Genomic DNA, 24,431 nt, shown 5'->3' on the forward strand with positions numbered 1-24,431 from the left:
GGATTCAGTAATGAGCAAACCGGTGATCTGATCGATCACGGGATTACACGGCAAAGTAACGAAACTAAACATTAATCTAAACAAAACCTGAGAAACCCTGAAGGGGTACCTTGCTATTTAAGGAGGTGGGTGGATGACCAAGGGGTCCCTAGGGTCGTGCTCCACCTGGTTGGGGTGCACCCCACATGGGCCCCACTTGGGCCGAGTCCCAAACAACAAAATTACAGGCACATAGGCCCACTATAGGTGACACAACACCTTGGTTCTTCAATTGCAAATGACTGAGATGGAATTTAGCGATGAGGCTAGATCCATTGGAAAGATGACTCCAAGAGCTTTCCATCAAGTACTCACAGGCCAAAAACGGAGTTTGTATGCATACTTGGCGGCCGTTTGAAGTCAGCAATGTAGCAGGTGGCCGAATCGGATTCCAACACTTGGAGGACTTGATCTTGATGACTTCTTGTTGATCCATGAGTGAGCAATGGTTGTACTAATGGTAGCCATGGTCACATCATTACAGGGGATAGTCCATATGGCTAGAATATGTACAGGATAAGACTAGGGTATTGTATTAACTTGTGTATCAAGGAATTATCCCGTAGTCTTAATCGGTTGTGATTGTAAAATGGTTATAGAGATTTAAACCGTAACGGATAAAGTCTCTATCTTGTAAACATGTATCTTCTGACTATATAAGGAGAGCAGGACGCCTCTTAAGGGGCATAACCACACTTGAGATCATTAGATTAATATAGAAATCGGCGGATCAAATCCCCAACCACACTTGAGTAGGCTATTACTTCTCATTGAGATGGTCTGAACCTGCATAAATCCTTTGTCTCATAACCCATCCACTTTCCTGCTTGTTCGCTACCCATTTTAGTATTGCCGAATCCTAGTTCTGACATCAACTTGATGGTGCAATTGAATCAAATAGCCATATTTTGTTTAGTTGCCCCATCGCTAAGTTTGTTTGATGTGTTTGTTGAGATACTATGAACTAGGATTCCATTCCTAATGGCTTTGAGGATCTTTTTTTCTTCTTATTACAATTAGAGTTGGCTTTAAACGTAATAGAGTTAAATTTGTCTTGTTGGCTGCAATATGCTGGAACCTATGGTTAACTAGAAATAACATGATCTTTTGGAACAAATTGGTGTACTCACCACTGACAATCCCTTTCCTAATTATCTTTTGTCATTTGCAATGGAAGCCTCTTCACCGTGAAAGAAGAAGAGATGAAGGCACACTGTTAACAAAAATGAGTAGTGTTGTGGCAAGTCTGAGACCACCTAGGGCACAGGTGGGCATATTATCTTCTTGCTTGCCTGTTGCTGGCTTTGTTTTTGTGTGTGTGAGAGAGTGGGTCTAGCTTTACTTGTGTCGCCAGGGATCTGTGTTTGGAGCCCACTAGACCAAAACCTGGAGGAGCTATGTCTGTATTTTGCTATCCTTAGAGCATCTCCAACAGATTGACTATTTTGAGCTCTCCAAATCCTCATTTGGCCAGCCATCTAAAAAATTAGAGAGTCAAATTTGCCTTTCACTCCAATAGTTTCTCCATTTATCCTCTCCATTCTAGCCATAGGACCCACGGTCAGTCCCTCTCTCCTTCTTTCCCCTTCTCGACAGGGCAGACACAGGCTGAGGGGCGCTGCCGCTGCCACCACGACGATGCGAGATGCCGGCGGCGCCATCCAGCCTACCACCGCTGCCGCCGCCGAAGGCGAGGGCCATCCCGCTCCTGCGCCTCCGGGACCCCCCGCCGCCGCCACCACGACGAAGCCGAGACGCCGCCACCACCTCCAGCTTCCACGACGGCGATGGCGTGCAAGGCCAAGCTCGCCTCCTCGCCACCCTTCCTAGCCACACCCGCAGCGCCGGGGAGGCGTAGGCGGAGGCAGCGGAGGCCGCGCGACGGAGGTTGCCCCCTCCTCCGGAATCCACACCGCACCGCCCCGAACCCACGCCGCACCAGAGGCAACGAAGGTCGGGCAGAGCCGGATCCAGACGACAGCAACGGCAACCTTGGGGACGTGGCAGTGGATGGCAATGACTGGCGACGGTGCAGACGACGGCGACAGCGCTGGCGACCTCGACGACGATGGTGGCACTCCGGCGTGGGTTCAAGACGCTCGCCGTGACACGCGCCATCGTTCTCTCCGCCACCGGCCTGCCCTTCTGAGCCGCATCGAGGAGGTCGTGGCTGCATCGGCAGTGGCGTTGAGGTCGTGGCTGTGCACGGCGGCAGCATCAGTGGCGGCGTCGAGGTCGTGGCTGGAGAGACGAAGGAGATGAGGGGAAGGGCCATGGGGAATCTGTGTGGGGCCCATGATTGGCTAGTAATTTGTGGCTAGCCAAATTTGGCTAGTGAGGGGGGGGGGGGTTTTGGCCAGCCGGATGGCTTAACCATCCGGTTGGAGAGGCTGCTAGAGCACGTTTTTGGCTAGAATGGCTGAAATTTGACTTGGATAGTGGGATGGGGAGACTGATGGAGATGCTCTTAGGACTGGAAGTCTGTGGCTAAGTGGCTGTGATCAATTTCGTATTTTCCATTTGAACCTGTGTTATGATGTTTGCTGGAAACCCTATGCTGCCAAGTGGAGTTGTATAAAAACCGGGTCATGGTGATCTACTTTCTAAAAAAAACTTCCTTTTATAATATTATAAGATGTTTTAGATTCGTCTTAGGTTAGTTTTCTCTAAGTTTCACTGAGTTTAGAGAAAAATCGTAGCAACATCTAGAATACCAAATTAATTTAATGAAATCCGTCATTCAATATATTTTATAATATATTTGTTTTTCATTGAAAATATTGCTATATTTTTTTAAAGAAAAACCTTATTAAACTTGAATAAATTTGACTTATATATGACAAACCCACAACATCATATAATATGGAACGGAAGGAGTAATTGTTCTATTGAAAATTCAGCAGTAACGGCGCTTGCACGGCGGTGATGGCTGCGCCCCGGAGGAACTGCGGCGCTTGGAAGGAACGACAGCAGCTGCACCGCGTGGAGGAAGGAGAAGCGGCGGCGTGGCTGGCCGGCGCACGGAGGAGCGGCGACGCTTGGTAGGAACGGTGGCGGCTGCGCTGCGCGGAAGAAGGAGAAGCGGCGGCGTGGCTAGCCAGCGCACGGCGGAGCGGTGGCGCTCAGAGGGGTCAGCGGCAGCTTCAGCGCGATGGGAGGGACGGCGACGGCTGCAGCACGCAAAGGAGTGGTGGCACCGACATGCGAAGTGAGGAGCGAGGGGCAGAGCTGGCGTGCGGAAAGAGGAAGCGGCGGCGCTGCAGCTTCGCGTGCTCCTGAGCTGCTGTTGCCAGTTGGGCCGAGCTTGGATTTATTGGTGTTGCGGCATGCTGTTGATGTAAATTTGTTGTTGGATTTGCATATGAATTTCCTGTTGGATAATATGTTGTCAAAATTTTGTAAAAAAATCTGTTAAATTCAATCAAAATTTTCAAATTGAAGGCAAATCTTAGATATAAAAAACTATGCCAAATTCATTACAAATATTTTAAAAAGTTCCAAATATAACATGATTAAATGAGTAAGGGCAAAAAGGACAATTCACCCCTTAGTTAACACTGTTATTTGGTTTTCATGCAATAGGTCAACTTTGAACTTGATTTTCGAAAAGCAGGATGAAATGAGCAAAAAAAAAAAAAAAAGTAAAGTCAAATTGGTAGTTAAACTTTAAAATAGGGTCAAAATGAGCAATTGTGCCAAATACATATGACATAAAACTCTTTATTCTATGAGTAAAATACAGCTGTCCATTGAAAAAAATTGCAAGAGTTCATCAATTGAATAGTAGTTTCTATCCCGACGTGAATTAAAATAATAGTTTCCATCCTACATAATCGGGAATCACTACTAGAAAAACTATTTTTCATGGCGTTGCCCTATTTTGTTCACTGTTGGTTATATAAGAAATCCGCTTGCAAAATTCTAATGAGGGATAGTGGGTTTAGGACCGCTAGTACAAATCTATTTTCGCTGGCGGTGAGTTTAGAACCACCAGCGAAAACGGCGGTAGGTTAAGAAGTCCGCTTGTAAAAATATCTTTATTTTTGTTGACGGACCTCTTATCCGCTTGTAAAAGATTTTCGTTGGCGGGGACCGTGCCGCTCTAGCACTTGAAAATATCGCGGCATTAAAAATCGCTCCACCTACCCATCCTTATCTCCTCCTCTGTTTACTCCACCTACCTTATCTCCTCCTTCCACTCCCTCTCTCCCTCCAACCATCTCTCCCTCCATCCACATGATAGGCGTGAACGGCGAGCTCGGGCGCGGGCGGCGGCGTGCTTGGGCGCGGGTGAAAGGGAGGGCGGAAGAGAGGGCTAGCGCAGGCGGCGGCGAGCTCGGTCGCAGGCAACAAGGACGGCGGAGGTAGAGCTCGGTCACGGGCAACAGGGAGGGCGGCGGCGGAGCTCGGGCGCGGGCGAAAGGGAGGGCGAAGGAGAGGGCTGGCGCGGGCGGCGGCGAACTCAGGCGAGGGCAATAGGGAGGGTGGCGGCGGCTGGCGGCGCTTGGGCGTGGGCGGGAAGGCCGGATCCGCCGCCGCCATGCCGCTGGGAGGCCGGATCCGCCGCGGGGACAAGGCTGCCGCCAGCGCGGGGGACAAGCCCAACGCTGGTGGAGCTACTCCTCATCTACGTCTACCGCCTCATCACCTCCCAAGGTCAGCACCCATCCGTTCTTGCGCTTCAATTCGCCATATTTTTGTTGTCGCGGCAATCTGAAATCCGTGTGTGGTGGTGGTGGTGGATGCGCAGAGGTGACGAAGGTGCTGTGGGCGAGGAAGAACGAGAAGATGCAGCGGTGCAAGCCCAGGCAGCAGCACGACCAGCTCCGGCGAGGCGACCCGCTCACCGATGTAGCCGAGGAGGAGATGCAGCGGCTGTGGCGAGGGGACTTCAAATTTTTTGTTATTGTGTTGATTTTTGTGATGCTTGAATGCTTGGGTGAATGAAAATTATTTAATGTAAATTTTTGTGGAATTTTGAATGCTTGGGTAAATTTCTATGAAATTTTTGAATGGTGGAGCGTTGACGGAAGCGGACGGAGCGGTATTGCTCCGTCCGTTGTTTTCTTTTAAACATGGCCAACATTAACACTGGCGGCTGGTCCCTGTAACCCGCCAGCGATAATTCATTTTCGCTGGCGGCCATCTTAAGGCAACCGCCAGCGAAAATGGATTTTTGCTGGCGGCTGACTTAAGACTACCGCCAGCGAAAATGAATTATCTAACCAAAGCGAAGATCTACATTTTCACTGGCCTTTGCTTTGTGGCGGCTGCGATTACCGCCAGCGAAAACCCAAAATGGCCGCCACAAAAGATGGTTTTCGTTGTAGTGAATACATGTTTAGCATTTTGCCAGCAAAGCAAGGTTAACAAGGCCAGACCTTACTCACAGGAATATGAATAAAAATCTAAATTGCACATTCCTGACTCGCAAGGAACATAACTAGCAATGAACTTGAATTATCTAACCAAAACTAAAATCAAGAATAATTGAACATGGAAGAACATCATCATCTCGAGAATTAACTTCAAACATGGATGCCAAAAAAATACCAGTACGAAAATAGAATCATGATATACGGAGTCACATGAATAATAATATAATGAAAAATAAATAAAAGGACAATCCATCACGGTCAACAAGTTCGTCATGGACCTGTCTTACATTGACGATAACACGGTGTCACGCAGACAACACGTGTAACAACCCGTAAATATAGTTGATTCAAAATCTTTTCATGGATAAAAAAATATTTAGATGATTCTTCTGTTTAAAATGGGTGGAAATTAAATATTTTGATCAAATTACTTGGAGAAAAAGTAGGGACTAAGGCTAAATTTTTTTTGAATTTATGGTGTTATAGTTTGAGATAATTAAATATTGGCACTGGCAAAAATTGCAATAAAATCCATGAAGACTCAGCATGATGCAATTTTTGAAAAGTTTTTGTTGGCTCCAAATCTTAGTTTCCAGACTTTAAATTCGAAATTTCCAGGTGTTACAATATATGTCAGCACTGATCCTAGTTTGAAATGGTATGGCTGATTCGGAATATTGTTGTCGTAAAAGACTATGGTATCAATTGTTGAGAATGCTCTACACCAATACAAGATTGGTGATTTCCCCATGATGACGTCTCCAAAGACTGTCAAGTTTGCAATATTCTTTTTTGAGGAACCAACGACAGGAGTTTCTCCTGCCGGAATTTATAGAGAAAGAGAATTGGCCTAGTTAATAAGGGAAACCGGGCCCGAAAACCAAACAAGCACGGTTAATTAAACGGAATACCGGCAAAAACCTATACAGAAAAAGAAAAGAAACAACTAAATAGACCTCACAAAAGTCGTCGTTTTTATTGTTGTCGTTACCTTTACCTTTAGCTATGTGGAATTTCACATTAAAGTACAATATCTCAGGTATGGTGCTTTTTGTCAAGCACAAGTCGGGCACACGTACATCGTACTTACTCCCAAAGGGGTGAAAACGGTCACGGAAATTCCCGATGGACCAGACGTCGTTTCCATTTAAGGGGTACCATTTCCGACCGTACCGTTTTTGGCTATTTTTAAATTTTGCTTTTTCTAATTTCTTTCTGCATCATATTAACGTCGATATTGAGTAGTTTAAATGATAAATATGGTCAATTACCGGCCGATCGAGCATCGTTTCCGAAGAGATATTACTGATTCCGACCGTTTCCGATCGTTTTGGCCAATCATACCCACCTAAGCACTGAGTCGTCTAAATTTCTCAGGTATGAGCTGAGCTTCACACCTATACGTAAATATGTCAACAAGGAAAACTGTAAACATGAGATACGCTTGTGAAACCTATCTTTTGATACCATTTGAATTATTTCCAGACATGTTATCAGCAAATTATTTCCTCAGTTTGAGGATGTTTGGTTTTATGATTGCATAAAAAAGGTTATGTGCCAGCCAACTTCAGTTGAGAATACATCCTCAAACTTCAGTTGCGCAATCATAAAACCAAACATCCTCAAACTGAGGAAATAATTTGCTGACAACATGTCTGGAAATAATTCAAATGGTATCAAAAGGAAACGATAAAATTTTGAGCTTTCTCTAATATTTGATATAAATCAGGTGAAACTGATCTGCTCCACACCTTGGATTCAAATGCCACATAGTTGGCCCAGGTGGCAAAGGAGCCATCGACACAGCTGAGATAACACTAAACGCAGTCAAATATGTTAGTATGGTGGTGTAATCATATATTACTAGCCCTAGTTCGAAAGCAAAAACTTTTGCAAAATCTACAAATTGAAATTTCCTGCTGCAAAATGGACTTCACTCAAAGAAGAGAGTCAAAAGTTTTACTCCCGCTTCTTTTAAGATTTTTAATATATGACGTTTATTTTTTAAGATGCGATCATTCATCTTAAAAAAATTTATGTAATTATTATTTATTGTTAAAACTTTTATAAGAATGACTTATACTTTTATATGTTTGCGCAAAATTTTTAAATAATACGATTGATTAAATATGTCTAAAAATCAACGGCGTTGCATATTAAAAAGTGTGTGATAGGCAGTAGTAATACTTAATGTGGCTCTTTACTAAAAAGATACTACCAAATAGACAGTACGAATAATTACGTGATGAAACTCAACCCTCAAGCCCACTACCAGAGAAGAATCAACATAAACTTGCCCTGTCATCTGTAAACAGAGTAGCAACAAGCTGCTTCCGAAAGGCATATACAATGCAGAATGACGAGTGCCCTCGTGTGCCACCACATAGGGGCCGAGACGCCACCTCAATTGAGAGCATACCCTCGTAAAGACACGGGAACCTCGACTTGAAAACCTAGCACACGGCGCCAGCATACGGAGTCACTACCTGGGTAAACTTTTTCATGGTCATCAAAACCACTATGCGTGGAGAATGGTATCTTCAGCAGTGGCTTCAGCTTGTCTGGCATATTTTCTCTCCTGATACCATTCCATGAGACTACTTTGCAATGTAATTAAATGAACTGGTTCCTCAGAGTAATTCTTCCTGGTTCCTCTTTTCGATAAGAATTCCGCAGGCGGATACTGATAGTGGAATTGCTCTCGATTTTATACATGTCAGGAGAAACCCCAGGAGGTAGAACATGACCTCTGTAACAGAGATAGTATTTCTCAGCTTTAATCTGCGACCTGTTTTTAATTTTCTTCCAGATTTCTTCTGCAGTATCAAACATGCTAACCAACGTGGTCAATGTCCTCCCTTCCCATGATTTTATGAAGATCTGGACATTTGGATGCAACAACAGAACGGTATTATTCTTTACATTCTGATCTTTGAGTGTTTCTGTGTCCATAAGCTCAATATCGACACTAGGATTGGTCCACATAAGTAGTTGTGTACATGCAGGAAAACCCAACAATGCTTCAATCATCAACTTGACATCGGCGACAGTATACCAGCTCTCGACATCAAGCCTAACAGTTCTTCTGTTGCTAATGTTGACAAAGATACGGAGCTTCTCAAACAGGCAGATCAAAACATGAAGTATCTGATCATCTGATAGACCAAAATGACTTAAAATCTGGCGATCATCAAGCTGTCGACCTGCGTACATCAGCATTTGGTTATCCAGAAGAATCCCTTCCTTCCGTTCAATCTCCACCTTGACATCAGCAACAGAGTTGGAGTTCTTCACAATGAGTTTAATGGTCTTTGCAATCGATGGGATCTTGACATATATACGCATCCCATTAATTGCGTAGTCATCACAGGAAGAGTTTTTCATGATACTTAAACCAGAAAGCTTATTGTCATGATGGCTATTGCCAATCCCCTCTGTGGTACCACATATAGGCTTGTTCTCATCAAGGGCTTCTGTTTTCCGGATGTTCACATAAATCTGGACATAAGCAGAAATAGGAAGTATTCACAAGCTGTTAGAAATATGGGAACGTATCTTATGTACACAAGCTTACTATATGTTCTCTTGTTAGAAATACATACAGTTTGCAACTAAAAGCATCAAGAAAACATCCAAAGTTGTGTATAGACAAGAGCGATATGATAAGCATCACATGCAAACTTCAGTTAAAACACTTCATGAGATATTATTTAAACATTTGAACTTCCCTTATCATCATTGGTGATTCGGACATGTGATCAACGGTTTGTTTGATGTGTATCCTAATAAATAAATGGATTATAAACTGATCACAGCAGGTGTGGGAGTAAGCTAATGGGAAAATTGAAATCATGTCCATACACAAGAAAAGTAAGTATCAACTTCATGTCAGAAAATAGATTTTCCATGTGGGAGTGGCCCACTATCAGCATCATGCAAGGATAACTGAGGCCACCTGTCATGAGCACTGGACCAAGAGGGCCTGTCATGGCCATTGGCCCAAGAAGGCCAAGAGGTCGAAGCCCTAGCTAGGGAACAGTACCCTCATCTTATAGTCTTACGGTAGCTCGGTTGGTTAGTCTCTCAACCTAAGTTTCTCTCTCATCCTTAGCAGCCATCGCCGCCCGGCTATGTTTCCTGGTGGTGTTATCCCTATGAACCCTAGCTCCTAGCACCACCATGGGTGTACCAACATATTACTATGTACACCACATAAGACTGGCGCAGAGTTAACTTATTGTTTATGTACTATTTCCTATGAGCCATATCTCCTTACTGGAACTGTTGTTTGACTTAGCTTATTATACTAATGTAAAGGAGCAGAAATGTATGCTCGGTTCAGCAATCTAATAGAATTCTAGCCCAGTCTTCCTTTGGTATTTACGTCGGGGCATAATTCTCACTAAGGACAACCTTGCTAAGAGAAATTGGAAAGGTAGCAAGACATGTTGTTTCTGTCACAAGGATGAAACTATCCAACATTTATTCTTTCAGTGCCGCTTATCTCACTTGGTGTGATCTGTAATTCATTTGGCTTCTAATTTAAAACCTCCTCGCAATGTTGGTCATATGTTTAGGAGTTGGCTATCATGTGTCCCCAAAGACTGAGGAATCTACTTTTGATGGGTGCAACAGCTCTGTGTTGGTCCATTTGGCTAAGCAGGAATGGAGTAATTTTTGATAACAAGATAGTGCATTCTCCTTTGCAGGTTATCACCTTAGTTACTCGGTGGCTACGTACCTGGGCTATCGTCCACCAACCGGGACTGCGGGATACTATTACGGTGGTATCACGACAGTTGGACCAGGTGGCGCAGGAGGTTTTTACCCAGGAGCATGGGTAGCGGTCTAGTCTACGAATTGATAGCCACTAAGATATATGTTTATGTCAAACTTTTGTGCTTGGGAGATGTTCTAGTTGTTTCTTTCTTCTTTTTTGGCTGTGTGTATTTTATGCAGAGACTGGGGGTGACTCAGTTTGATTGTATCATCTTGATGTAATTAACTGAGCCTAAATAAAGCTTCCATTATCTAAAAAAGAATTCTAGCCCAGTCAGACCATCTCTTGAGCTTACCTAACATCCCAATTTCTAGTGTTGGTTAAATTGGCTAATTGAAAAACTTAGTCTGGATTTCCAAGAACTTGTACATTTTTTATGGATTGTTTTTCATGTTTGTTTTGATTTTTCAGGTTCTATTTCAACTTCTTTGCATGTATTCCCCTTAATACCTCATCAGCCCACCCAGCTGGCCCTTTTCACCCTGCCACACTACTCAACCCAGCTTGCCAGTCCACACGCTGCCGCAACTGCTGCTGACGGCCAGGGATCAAAATGGCCGGCTATGTGACCAAAGTGGCAAAACTATTCAGGATATCCTTGTATGGGTGTGTTTAGTTCACGCCAAAATTGGAAGTTTGGTTGAAATTGGATCAAACGCATCTTGTGTTTTGTTTTGCCAAGTTTGGATTATACTCCTCTCGAAGTTGGGGTTGGCTGGTGCTGTACCTTGACTTTCGGCAGCTCGATTTTCAGGATGGCAGTGCACAGTTATCAAGGGAATTCCAAAGGAGTGAACTCTTTGATTATCCTAGCAGCTTGGAAGATTTGGAAGCACCACAATGATTATGTTTTCAATGGTGCCACTCCAAGTGTTTCAGTGGTTTCAAAGACAATGCAAAGTGAGAAGTTTATGGTGCTAAACAGAGCTCGTGCCCAGCTTCATAGTAGGTCGCTTACCCAGGACGGCTAGTCCTTCCCTTTTTTTTTATGTTTGTTGCCGTGTATCACCTTCAGGTGATAAATATGTGGATGTGTTCTTAGGGGTGGATCAGTTTTGATCCCTCCTTATTGTCTTTGGTCTTTCTTTCTTCTTAACGAAATTACGCGCAGTCCTCCTGCGTTTTTGAGAAGAAAAAATAAGTTGTCTGTTGATCTCTCCTCCATTCCGTGCCCCTCATCACCCACATCAAACGGCATTTCTGAAGGCAGTGGGTGCGTTGGTCCCTCACATCAAAATAGCTCTAGTAGCTGATGCTCTCTTGCACACTCTCTGGGCCATCCCAAAAATAGATTTCATTACACCATGGGATCTAACACCTACTTCGAATGCCGACTGGTAAAAGCACACGCAGCTCACAAGCCACACATAGCATACTAATTTTTCAAGTCACTGGCCTCATGTGATGTGGCACAGAAAAATTCCACAGCGACCCACTTAAGTTATGTACATTTTGGCCAAACGGTAACCTATTTAACACATCTAATATGTAGACAAGTTTGGCCTCCTACAGTGCAATTTACTCTATTACATGGCATCAACATGAGGTCTTATTCTGTCATTCCTCATATATATGTCTCGGGACTCTGTTGAATCATGACGGACCATTTTAAACTTCAGGTTGGCAAAGTCATGTATAGTGTTCTTTTTAAAGACGATCCTATATTGGTACCAAACTGAATCCTTGACTGGCTAAGCAATGGCTTTGGAGAAGCGCAAGCATAGAATGGCACACCACAGGCATCATGCTAGTAGTATAGGAATTAACTCCTTACTTGCGATGATAGTTCACTATTCCATTTGATTTGCGTATATTTTGTGTCAATCAATATGGGTATGCCCACCAATTCTGACTAAAGGAGTATTGGCCATCGAAACACAGAAGAATTCTGGACAATAATCGAGCTCCCAATATTGTTGCAGCTCTAAAATACAGGATATTTGAAATAGGAAGAAAACTATCATTGCTTACAGAGAATACTTACCTTTGACATAATCTTATCAGGCCCTTTCAAGACTAGCTTCCCCTTTTGTTTGCAGGACAAGTCTTTAGCAATATCAATCAGATCATCGCTCACTACCACACTTTGAACAAGTATCCTGTCCATCAACTGCATGTTTGGTGATACCCCTTGTTGTGCTTGCATTCTTACACTAATATTGCACGTGAACTGTGGAGATATAAGACCACTGCATGGCTCAATGCGGTATATATTCAATTTTTGTGCGTTGATCTTATAAGCAACGTAGTGGTGTGTCTTGTTTTTTAGCAGCATTAAGCATGAAAACTCCTCTTGTGCCTTCATGGGGAACCAAAGCTCAAGGGGGTTGACACTCAGTATCTCCTTCATGTTGGAGTCAACCTGTGAGCAGATTAGGATTCTGGATTTTAGTCGAAAGCAGGATAGTAGGAGATATGTGTGCACATACAGAATTACTACAAAGAGTATAGCATATAACATTAATTACGAAACATTTACTACCACCATCCACAATCTGTGGATGCAGGTAGTAAAAATTAGTTATTACAACTAGAAAGAGGAAATTTTGTTGTACCTACAAAGCAGTGCTAATTTGAGGATTTGATTCAAAAGATTTCATGTCATGCAAGAAAATCGTTAAGAAAAAGAATAAATACAACTATTACTTAGGCTTGCATGGTTGATCAAAGAATCAGTAAATGCAACCTAACAAAAGAATCTAAAAATAAAAGAAGTGAGTACCCTGTTGTTTGCACAACTGTACTGGTGCGCTGGTAATCCTGTCACATTGCTTTCTTTATCAACCACTGAACTGGTAAAGCGACCATTAGAAACATTCAGAAGAAGCATGGATGCCATTGCTTCAGCCTTCTTACATTCCCATGGAAGCATATTGACAATTTTTCTTGCAGGAGGTCGTCTTTTAGGATCTATCTCCACACAATTCAGCCCAATTTTAAAACATGAATGAACTTGTTGGAGGCTATGTGTATCCAGCAATGGATACCTTGATGTTATTTTTGACATCCTTGACCATTTGTTACGTACCTATATGTGATCACAATTGTGCACAATTATTATGTGTCAAAATAATCATACAGCACATAATTGTCTAAAGTCTAAACAACCTAAAACTGTGTCAAAATCGTTAAGGAAAAAACACATACGCTATGAATAAACCGCTGACCAGAAAGATCGACACTGCTTTGGTGGTTTTTTTCTCATGTCACAATTTCTAGGATTAGAATACCCAGACTATATATGTCTGACTTAGTTGAGATTTCTCCTTTATGACAATACTCTGGTGCCATATACCCTCTGCATGACAATAAGAATAGTTCACTTTTAAGCATTCCAAGAAAAGAGCAAGTTCTACTTAAATTATAAAAAGGAAAGAAAAAGCAATAAGCATCTAAACACCGAAAAGGATATTCAATAGCTTACATTGATCCTGTAACCATTGTAGTGCATGTTCGTGTTTGTTCTTCACCAAAAAGCCTTGAGAGACCAAAATCAGCAATTTTTGGCAGCAAGTTATCATCCAGTAGTATATTGCTTGGCTTCAGATCCAAATGAATAATAGGCTTATTTTCCAATTCCTAATGTAAGTAACATAAACCCTGGCATATTCCTTTTATAATTGCATAACGGTCATGCCATTCAAGCACATGAGATTGATCTGCAGAGGAAAGGGAAGAAAGAGTGAGAGCTCCAATATTTTAGGAACAGAGTGGTTAACAGAAACAAAGGCCAAACAATGTGGCATTAGCAATACAAGAAAAGAAGGGGTGAATAGAGAAGGTGTACCATAAACTAACTTGTCAAGGCTTCCATTTGCCATATACTCGTATCATAGCAACCTTTCTTGCACTTCAGCACAAATATTTTTTTTCTGGTACTCATCATATATCACTTTCTCTTGTCTTTCATCACAGTAGCCAATTAATTGTACTATGTTCTGGTGCTTAAGTCCCATGAGATGATGAACCTCATTATTAAATTGTCTATCCTGTATTCCTGGCATGACCTGAAGCCTCTTGACGGCTATGGGTTTCCCATTTGCAAGAATTCCCTGTTAAACTTCTTTTCTCAATGTAGATTTGGATTTTTCAAATATCCAAATAAGAAAGATCTGACATTGACCTTTCACGTGTGCCATCAGTTCATACAGAATGTGGTGGTATTCATATATAGGTTTGAAGTATATATTTTTACCATAAGTTTTGTAGATAAACATCTATATTCCAATTCAACTACAGCAACATATAGATTGGAGTTCGACAGTCGCAATGGTTATCTGACACTTTCGAAAATAATCAAACAGAACTTTAGCGCTTTCTTTCATCTAATAGTTAAGTATTGGCTTCAAATAGTTAGGTTACTCTCTCAAAAGGAAAAGTGCTAGACCATACCTTGTAGACCACTCCAAACCCACCTTTACCAAGTTCCCGCCCTGGAGAGAACTGGTCTGTGATGTATTTGAGGTGTTGTAGTTTCATCCGCCAGGCCATTTTTCCATACAACAGGTAAACAATTATCTTTACCCTATGAATGAATTGATGACTTGATGTAAATATAAAAGTAAAAAGGTTGTTTAGAAAACGGGAAGGAACTGTAAACATAGGTAATCAGAGAAGATGGTGCATAGAAGAAATTGAGTATAAAAATGCACAATAATAGAGCCAATGAGAGAACCAGGTAAAATATTAGATCTTGGTGTTCAGGGCTTTCCTAGGGAACAGCTCATGTATATACCTCTGTAAATCCATCCCACCCCCCTGCCCCTCCCCTCTATCTCTGTCTTACTTCTCTCTTCCTTATGTCTCCTTATAACTTCTATTCTTGTAAACTAATCAATGTAAACTTCATTTCTATCAATGAAATGACTATAAGGTAGGGCATGCTCTACCTTCTTGCGTCAAAAGAAAATGCACAATAACTAGATCTGCTATGTTCATATGGAATTCGTTTACAAAGCATGTGCTGAGGATTCACAACAGTAACTATGCTAAGCAATCAGTATGACATTTATAATTCTATATTCTATTCAAAACAAATTGATTTGGATGAAATTTTAGGATCTCTGAAAATACCTTTTCAACTTGCAAACAGTTTCCCCCTTTTTATTGTTCTTTTGTGTTGTACGCTCAGCTGTCAAAGCATCTTTAAGTTAGAACTTTTCCTGTTCCTAGATTTCTAATTAACAAAAAAAAGCATTTTCCAATTATAATAGGTGTTGGATGTATACCATAGCACAAATCACTATTTATTAAGCGGACCAGCTGCAAAGGACAACTACAACATAGAAAATCTCATTCCAAAATTAATGTTCTGCCAAGAGCACTAGCACAATCACATTCCCGATGCAGACATGGCGTGCAGTGGAGATTTGTCGATAGTAGTGCAATCAATCCTGTTCATTCTTATGCCCAATTTTCATCAAGTCATCTGATGAAGGAGAGAAGCTACAATGATGAAGTCTGGCCAAAACTGGTACAGACAGAAATCTTGTAGCTTTTGGCAGATTGGTATGTATGTCTATAACAATGAACTCAACTACTTAATTTGACATCTGGAGAAGGCTAATGGATGATCAAACAATCAAACAGTTGATAAATTTCCCCAAGCATTTCCCCAAACAATTGGTGAGCACAAACAAACGAATTCCTAATCTCACCAAACAATGATCAGGGATGTTAACTGGCTTTCGGCGAGTGCGGCCACATACCCCCGACAACCCCATGGCCTCATCTACCCGTGCCCCCATGGACGCGGTGTTGGCGGCGGGCTTATGCCGTGTTAGGCTGCAGTGGACGTCGATCTAGAGGTGAGATAGGAGAGAGAGGAAGGAGGAGCACGATTCACCGGCATAGCCGCGTATGGCACCAAGTTGCTAGGGAGTAGGGAATCAGGTACAAGCTAACAATGGTATCAGCAACTCCGGCAGCCGGGCAACTCTCCGGCGACGATGAGGGGATCAGGGCCAGAGCTCGCCGATGGCAAGGGAGAGAGATCGAGGCCCCATTTCGTCGGCGGCAAGAGAGGTGCGAAGGAATCTCGACGCCGGCGGCGAGGACGAAGGGACGCCGGCGAGCTAGTTGAGATCAATGCGACTAATACGATAGATAATCCAATTCTTACTAACCGTTAAGGGATTTCCCCTCTAGTGACATGCGTAAGTTCTCTTTATATTACTTCCTCGCAGGGTTTACGATTCCGATGAAATCCGGTCGGATTTCGCGAAATTTCGACGTTTCGACGAGGCTCGAAAGTAGAAACCGTCTGAGATTTCGAGAAGCTTTATCCAAATTCAAATTTGAATTGATAAAAAAATAAAAAAACAAAAAAAATCTTATAAATACTATGATATTTATAGAACTTACTATTATTTGTATTTAAAAAACTTACATCAAGAAAGAAAAGAATAAAGAATTAAAAAAAGAGACAAATTACCGATCAAAATTTTGATGATTTTGATCGGAATTTCGCCAAAACCAACCGGTTTTCGAGAACTTGTTGGTAAACTCAGGGATTTGTATTCAAATTTTGGTTTATGAAATTTGTTCGTAATTTACCGGTTTTCCACCGGATTTTGCGAAATTCCGAATTCCATCGGTGCCCGAAACAAAAGGGTCTGTCGGAATCGTAAACCCTGCGTTCCTCGTTTCATCCGTACATTACGAAACGGAGGGAGTACGAGGTCGTAGTATTTTAGAATTGTTTTTAATTTTGGAACCAAAAATTACCAAATTACTTCATTAGACTAATGGGCTTATTACAAAACATACACAAAAGCATTAAATTCGCGAATTGAGAAAACAAAAATAAGGACGATGGTGAACACGGGAGTGGAGAGAATCGAAAAATATGAACAACTTGTCACTTGCCTGATGCACAAATGCTGCTCCTGAATCCCAAATGAGAGTAGGAGATGCTGCTACCAAATCGCAAATGATAGTAGGGTATGTCTTGGAAGCTACCAGCTACTAGGTGATCACTGATCAGAGTATTATCATTATACTCAATTCGAGCCAACTAACTGATCATTAATTTGTTATATTCTGGGTATTTTTCACATTCCTCGTGGTCAATAATATAGTGATAATCATTGCTATTGTTCGGCCCATCACATAGAAGTGTGACTCGTGCCTCTCTAGTGTATTGTATATAGCGGCTGAGACTGAAATTTCCATGTTCCCAGCACTTGTCCAGTTTTCACGTGATATGTTATCTTATCCCCACAAAATTATATTTGTTCTTCCAAATAGAATTATATATCAAGGCAGACTGACAGACCATACAGTTCGAACGGTTGACATTCTCCATTAAGAAAATCCGAGCTAAGAATTAGGAGAGATCACAGATCAGGACTGGTCCCAGCTGATCAATGAACGTTTTGTGAATGAATAGTTGCAACCCACTAGCAGCAATTATCTCCATATTTTGTCACGCCATAGGTATACTCTATACAATGGATTAATTTTTAGTGCTAGATCTTCCTATGTTTAACAGGCCAGCAGAATGGCAGATTTACCTCCGGGCATGAGTGGGTGACTGCCCGGGCTTTGTTCATGATCACTATGTTATAGTATAGTGATTTTTTACATATATATTCACTTTGTTTTATATTACAAGAGGCTTTAATTTTCTTCCTAATCAAACTCCTTTTTAACCTAGTTTATAGAAAAATTAGAACCATCTAAGATACCAAATTACTTTCATTAAATCTAACATTGAATATATTTTGGTGTAGCATGTTTATTTTGTGTTACAAATGTTGTTATGTTCTTTTTATAAATTTAGTCAAAATTAAATAAGTTTAGTTAGAGAAAATTTAAAGCATCTTATAATATAAAATGGATATAATTCTAAAATTCCACATACGCCACTATAAACATGTATGGTGTTATTACGAGGGGGAGAGGAGGTGAGAGAGAGATGGACAAAGGATAAGGAGAGATATTTTGAAGTGTTGAGAGGGAAAAAAGGATGTAAGTCAGACTTCTAGGTGGATCCCTAAGAGGCCTGTCTACAAAATATATTTTTCACGTGCGGCCCCTTAAAATGTCCACCTATGAAAATAGACTTATTTTTGCATGCAGGTATGTTGAGAGCTCCACATGCGAAAATCGATTTTTACATACTTAAGGAGCTGCAGATACGATATATGTGTGCAACATAAAGAGGGTTTTGTCCAGAAAAATTATTTTTTATAGTGAGCTTTTGCCATTTTCCAAGCAACTGAAGCAAGCAGTATACGTATCTTTAGTTTTCTTTTGCTCTCAAATTGACAGTAGTCGGTTTCTTCTCTAAAATTGACAACACTCAGTGGAATATATGTTTAGCTTTCTTTTGCCATTTTGTATGCAAACATCCTAGGACAAAATCTATATAAAGGTTCAGCCATCACATGTTCACTGAAAATTGACAGTGCAGCAAATTGCAGCACTCAGTTCTATGAAATCCCTTTCGCCATACTGAATTGACACAATTACAATCTTCGCATTCTCAAATTAACACAATAATGTAAATTGGCAAAGACATACAATCATCAAATTTACTATTGAGTTACAATCTCAATTCACATCAATTAAAAATCACAATTCATATCCATTCTCAGTCTTAATTTTGGCTTCTCAATCTGCTTCTGTCACTGGTGGAGAAAACCTTTGTAGTCCCGGTTCGTAATCCCCTTTAGTCCCGGTTTTCAAACCGGGACTACCAATCCGGGACTAAAGATCGCTATCTTTAGTCCCGGGTGAAATAACCGGGACTAAAGATCGATCTTTAGTCTCGGTTGGTAACACCAACCGGGACTAAAGATGGCTAATCCGAGCTGACTTTTTTTTTGCATGGCCCTGTTGCTGCATGGTTTATATATATATAAACCATGCATATATATGTTTCAGTACATATATGCATATATATATTATATTATATTTATATATGTTTCAATATATATGTACATGCATAATATATATGTATTTATACATATATATGTTATGCAAATGCATATGTATATATATATATGACCAAAATATATTTACATATAGAAAATGTGTACACATGCATATAGAAACATACGTAGTCATATATTAATTACAATTCATTATATGTCCTAGCTAGCTACGATTTCGATGTAGTAGAAGTCGCTAGCTCAAAAGCTGAGGACCTATGAATTGTGTTTCCGTCATAGTAGAATTCACCCTTGGGATCAAGGATTTGTTCGTTGATGAATCCCATGAGTTGTTCTTGAACCGCCGCGATAAATTCCTTATGTGTGGTCAGGTTATCCCTCATGCGAATAAACTATATGAATGTATGAAATTGATTAGTAATTAAACAAGAAATCGATACATAATGAAATTTTGAATTTATTTGTACGTACATCGAGCTCTCTTGTGGTGATGATTTGGTCTGCAAGGCAGTGGCAATACTCGCACACGTAATAGCCGCACAAGTTAGTTCCCTTCTTTTGCTTTGCGCACTACAAATAAATGACAAACAACGAGAGATCTAATTAATATACACTTGTATGTATTTGAATCGGAGAAATATAAATGTAGAGCATGTGTACTCACAGGAAATTTGAACTTCCGCCTAAGTCTTTCTCTCCATTTGCCGCGGACCAAATGACGGAACCAATACCAAGCCTTACATGGAGTTTAAAGCTATGATTCGTAGTAGCAATTAACATAACAAGATTTTCTTAATTAACAGAGGAACTTATGATGGTATCTGTCTATAAGTTCGAAAACCTCGTCAAACATAGACTTTTTTATCCATTGAGTCATATACGTTGACGGTGCAGGCCGACAGGTCGAAGAGTAAAAGCACCCAGTGGAATCTGCAATGTGCGTGGGATGCATTACATATGAAACACTTAGCAAGTTTGTACGGGAATGAAATTTGGTATAGGAAGACAGTAAAATTAAACTAACTCTGTGTTGTACGGCAACAGTATGAACGTCTTGTAATGCTGCGCCTTCAGGAGATGGACGAGATTGTCCTCTGTGGCTTGCGGATATTGGTCGAGCATTGCGACGTTTACTTTCCGAGGGTCGATGAATCCAGTATCGAAAACCCCCCGCCGTCGGGCCCTTTGAATCTCCATTCTACAACGATAAAAGGGAGTATATTATTTTCTATAGTCTACTTATATACAAGGACCTAATTAATAAAAGGAGACGTAGTACGAAATCTAACTGAACGATATACTTACAAAATCCAGCAACTCATAATAGAGACGTCGAGGGCGTCCAGCTGGTATAGTTCGTAGATTCCCTTGAAATTGATCCAGAGAATGTCATTTCCTTGCAAGAAGTCCGTGTCCCTGATCCTCGCTCCGATCATCTCTCTACCGGTGGCGCTCATCTCCATGTACAGCTGATGGAACTTGTACATTTGTGTGGGTAGGGACTGCAGCAGCTCAGGCTTGACAAGCGGTTTACCGAGTTCGTACATGTATTTCACTTCCGCCTTTTCGATTGGTGCGACTCCTAGCAATTGATCCGTAGTTAGACTGGTGTCAGTAATAAATTCTTCTATCGTTGTCACACCCTAAAAATCCCAAATATATAAATTGTTGTCTAAATTGGAATTATTAGAATTGTTTTTAAAAGCCTTGAAGAGAAGATTAAATTTAAATAATAAATTCCAATATAAAATGGGGCCAGATAAAATTTCATTAAATACTTTGTTTGATTCTATAATTCCTAGATTTTTCTGGGATTTATTTGAGCTAAGGAAGTATTTTTAATAAATGGAATTGCATTTCATGAATAATTTAAATTGGAAAAGGTTTTAAAAAGTCTCTTTTGGCTTTGGGCCGAAAGTCGGCCCAAAACCCTCTCTCTCTCCTCCTCGGCCCAAGTCGGCCCAGTCCGCAGCCGCAGCCGCCGCTCGCGCGCGCGTCCGCCCACTGACAGGTGGGGCCCACCTGTCAGGTCTTCGTCTTCCTCGCGCCGCCGCCGCCGCCCGAACCCTAGCGTCGCGCCGCCGCCGTCTCCTTCCAAATTCGGCCGCGTCTTTCCTTCTCTGGTGAAATCAATAGAGGGCAAATGATCTTCGGGACCTCCTCTACCTTTTCCCTTTTGGAATCTTCATCTAAATCGCTTTGGAAATTCGTGGATTCGATCTCGAATCGGATTCATCTCTCTCCTCCGAACCCTAGACTTTCCTTCTCGTCGCCGGTCGCCGTGGGCCTTCGCCGCCGTGTCCTTGCCCCTATAAAAGGATCCCCGGTGTCTCCGCTACCCGCCGCCACCCTCGCCTTCGTCCCTCGTCGCCGGTAGAGCCCTAGCCCCGTGAAGTCTAGCGTCGCCGTCGCCGCTGTCGCTCCAGCCGTGCGCCGCCGTCGCTCCGGTCGTCGCCGTCGCTCGGGAAGGCCGCCGTCGTGGTCGCCATCGCGTCGCCGTCCTCGTCCGCCCCTCCGCCGTCACTGTCGACCGCCGGAACTCCGTCGCCGTCGTCAAGCCGAAGGTTGCCGCCGCTTCTTCCTCGTCGCCGACGTCGTCCGGTCATCGTCCGCCGTCGCTTTGGTCGCCGGTGAGTTCACCATGCCGCCCGCAACCCGTAGAGGCTTTCTGTTCGCGCTGTCGTGCCGTGGTTCGCCGGCGAGCTCGCGCGGTTCGGTCGCCGCCGGTGGTGACGTCATCGCCGACGTCATCGATGCCGTCCGCCGTGGTCCGGCCGTGGACCGGTCGATCTCGGCCGTCCAATCTCGTGAACCGCTGTCGTGCACCCGGTCCACCGCAAACCCTAGTCGCTGACGCAATAATCCCCTTTTTCTTTTCAAAAATAATTCATTATTGCGTCATAATTCAATTAAAATCCATATAAGTGTTTTAATCCGATTTAATCATTAAAAATTCATAACTAATTCATCTTAGCTCGGATTTAGTTGGTTCAAGTCTCTAAATTTTTCTAAAATTGAGATCTACATGTTAAAAATATCCACATGTACTGTTCATGCTTGTTTATGTGCTGTTTTGGTGTTTTTGCTCTTTTCTGTTTAGATTCCGACGTTTCCGGAGAGTCCGTTTTCGCAGGAGAAGAATTTGAGGAGTTCCGAGGCCAGCAAGGCAAGTCACACAGATCCCAAACAACCCTTTGAGCATGTTGATCCCGTTTAAAGCTATTATTTCTATTCAATTATTGCATTTATTTTCGAATGTCATTGGGTGGAATTAACCTATGTTTGTTATAGCCCTTTTGTTCTTGATTACTTTATTCCTTGATACCTTGGGTTATTATAAATTGACTAGTTGAGCTTTATATATTGGATCAGCTAGATATTAGATGCGATTGCTTAGCCATGCTTAGAAACATTAGCACACTTTTAGGATAACTTATGACTCACTATTATTTAATGATGGCTTAATGATAACTCATGATGGTTAATCATGATTGGTTAATTAATTAATTTGCCAACTAAAACCTGATAATGGTGGGTTGTGAGCACATGGTTTTGATGGTCGTGCTCATGACAATTAAGGACCGGTTCACGAGTTTCGGTTGTGAAACATTAACCGTGCCAACCACAAGCCAGCGTGGGCAACGGCTTTACCTTTTGTATAGCATGGTTCATTGCGGGGCACCAGACTGAGAAGTGGCGGAGATAAGCCCACGGGGGTCGTTGGGGAGTCCATGCCTTGTTTATAAGGGGGTGATTATGATCCAGGAACGGTGCGCTGTGGTGGATTGTGTTGTGCAAGGGGTACTGTCACAGCTCCTTTCTGAGGTACCGTGGTGGTATCAAGGTGCATGGTGACATGTCGTGGGGCTGTGTCTTGTGGGTACAGTGGTACACCTCTGGTCAGAGTAAAACTATTTGAATAGCCGTGCCCGCGGTTATGGGCGGGTCTAACAATGTCTTTTGTGATTAGTTTCACACCTCTCATCATAATGAAAGATGCTATAACTGGTAATAATTTGATTAGCTCCTGGTTTGGAATGGTATATTCCTGGTTTGGAGATAGAACTGTGCAGCCGGGATTGGTTGTTCAGAATGGTTGGGCCTATGCAACAGGGTATGTTGTATAGTGTTGGATTAATATCGTTTAATTATTACTTAACTGTTTTATTAAATTCTGAAATGTTTATCAAATGCTGTTTATGCAAATGAAACCGTATTATGCCATCCTTTGTTATCCTGTGCACTTGCATATTTGCTGCGTGGCTTGCTGAGTATGTCATATACTCACCTTGCAATCATTCATCAGAGGAGGAGTTCTACAGTGATGCTGATGGTGTGGAGGATTAGGTGTAGCCCTAGTCAAGCTGCCTGTGGAGTGGAGTCGTCTGCGCCGTTTATCTTTTTTTTTCCGCTGCTTAGATCTTTATTGATTGAGAGGAACTATCTACCTCTGTAATGACATTTTATTCGCTTATTAATTAGAGTAATAATTGTACTCTATTATCAATTTGTTATTGTGTGCCTCGGCTGATTCCTGGACGAGGGTTCACACACATGTAAGCGTTTGGAATTTTGGATAGAAATTCCGGGCGTGACAATCGTCATTTCTTTACCGGTCACCAACGGCTCGATCTCCTGGTTTGGTTGCTCTCCAAGCTGAGGGATTGGTTTGGACTTTCCAGAAGATGCTTTCTTCAGCGTTCGCTCATAGTCCGATAGCTTAATGGCCTCCTTGGCAGGTGCAGACATACCCCTGAAGAAGTTCATGACACTCGGGTCTACAGGAATCTTCTTTTCTGGACTTCGAGGCTTGAATTGTCTCTTGACTTCTGATGCCACGTAAGCGTCAAGCTTCTCTTGCGTGCAATCGTACCCCGGGTCCTTGTTCTTGGCGGCGTCAATTTTCGCCTTCTTCGTTGCCCTTCTGTGGGCAGGCGGTGGAGCTTGGGGGGCCCTTGACTTTGAAGGTGCCGGAAGAGGAGCTTGCGGAGGAGTCGGTGTAGGAGACCGAGGAGGAGTCGGTGCAGGAGCCTGAGGAGGAGTCGGTGCAGGAGCCTGAGGTGGAGACGGTGCTGGAGCATGAGGAGGAGATGGTGCAGGATCCTGAGGAGGAGACGGTGCAGGATCCTGAGGAAGAGATGGCGGAGCCGGAGGAGATGGTGCACGAGACGCCGCTTGTCGCCGAGGGAGGATGATGTACCGCCTGCGCCATAGAATAATGGCATGGCTTGTGTCTCATAGATGCGTCTCACCGTCTCCTCCAGGGTAATCCAGCTCGAGGTCCTCGTACGCGCCTTCGACCAACTCAACTTCGACCTTGGAGTATCCTGCTGGAAT

General features: G+C 42.5%; 1 pseudogene; it reads right to left on the reverse strand.

Moving 5' to 3' along the window:
* Positions 1-7,935: 7,935 nt before the first annotated feature.
* LOC127753490 (uncharacterized) lies at positions 7,936-14,688 on the reverse strand (annotated as a pseudogene).
* Positions 14,689-24,431: the final 9,743 nt, after the last annotated feature.

This window comes from Oryza glaberrima, chromosome 10 (genome assembly GCF_000147395.1).
Source record: "Oryza glaberrima chromosome 10, OglaRS2, whole genome shotgun sequence".
Taxonomy (NCBI): domain Eukaryota; kingdom Viridiplantae; phylum Streptophyta; class Magnoliopsida; order Poales; family Poaceae; genus Oryza; species Oryza glaberrima.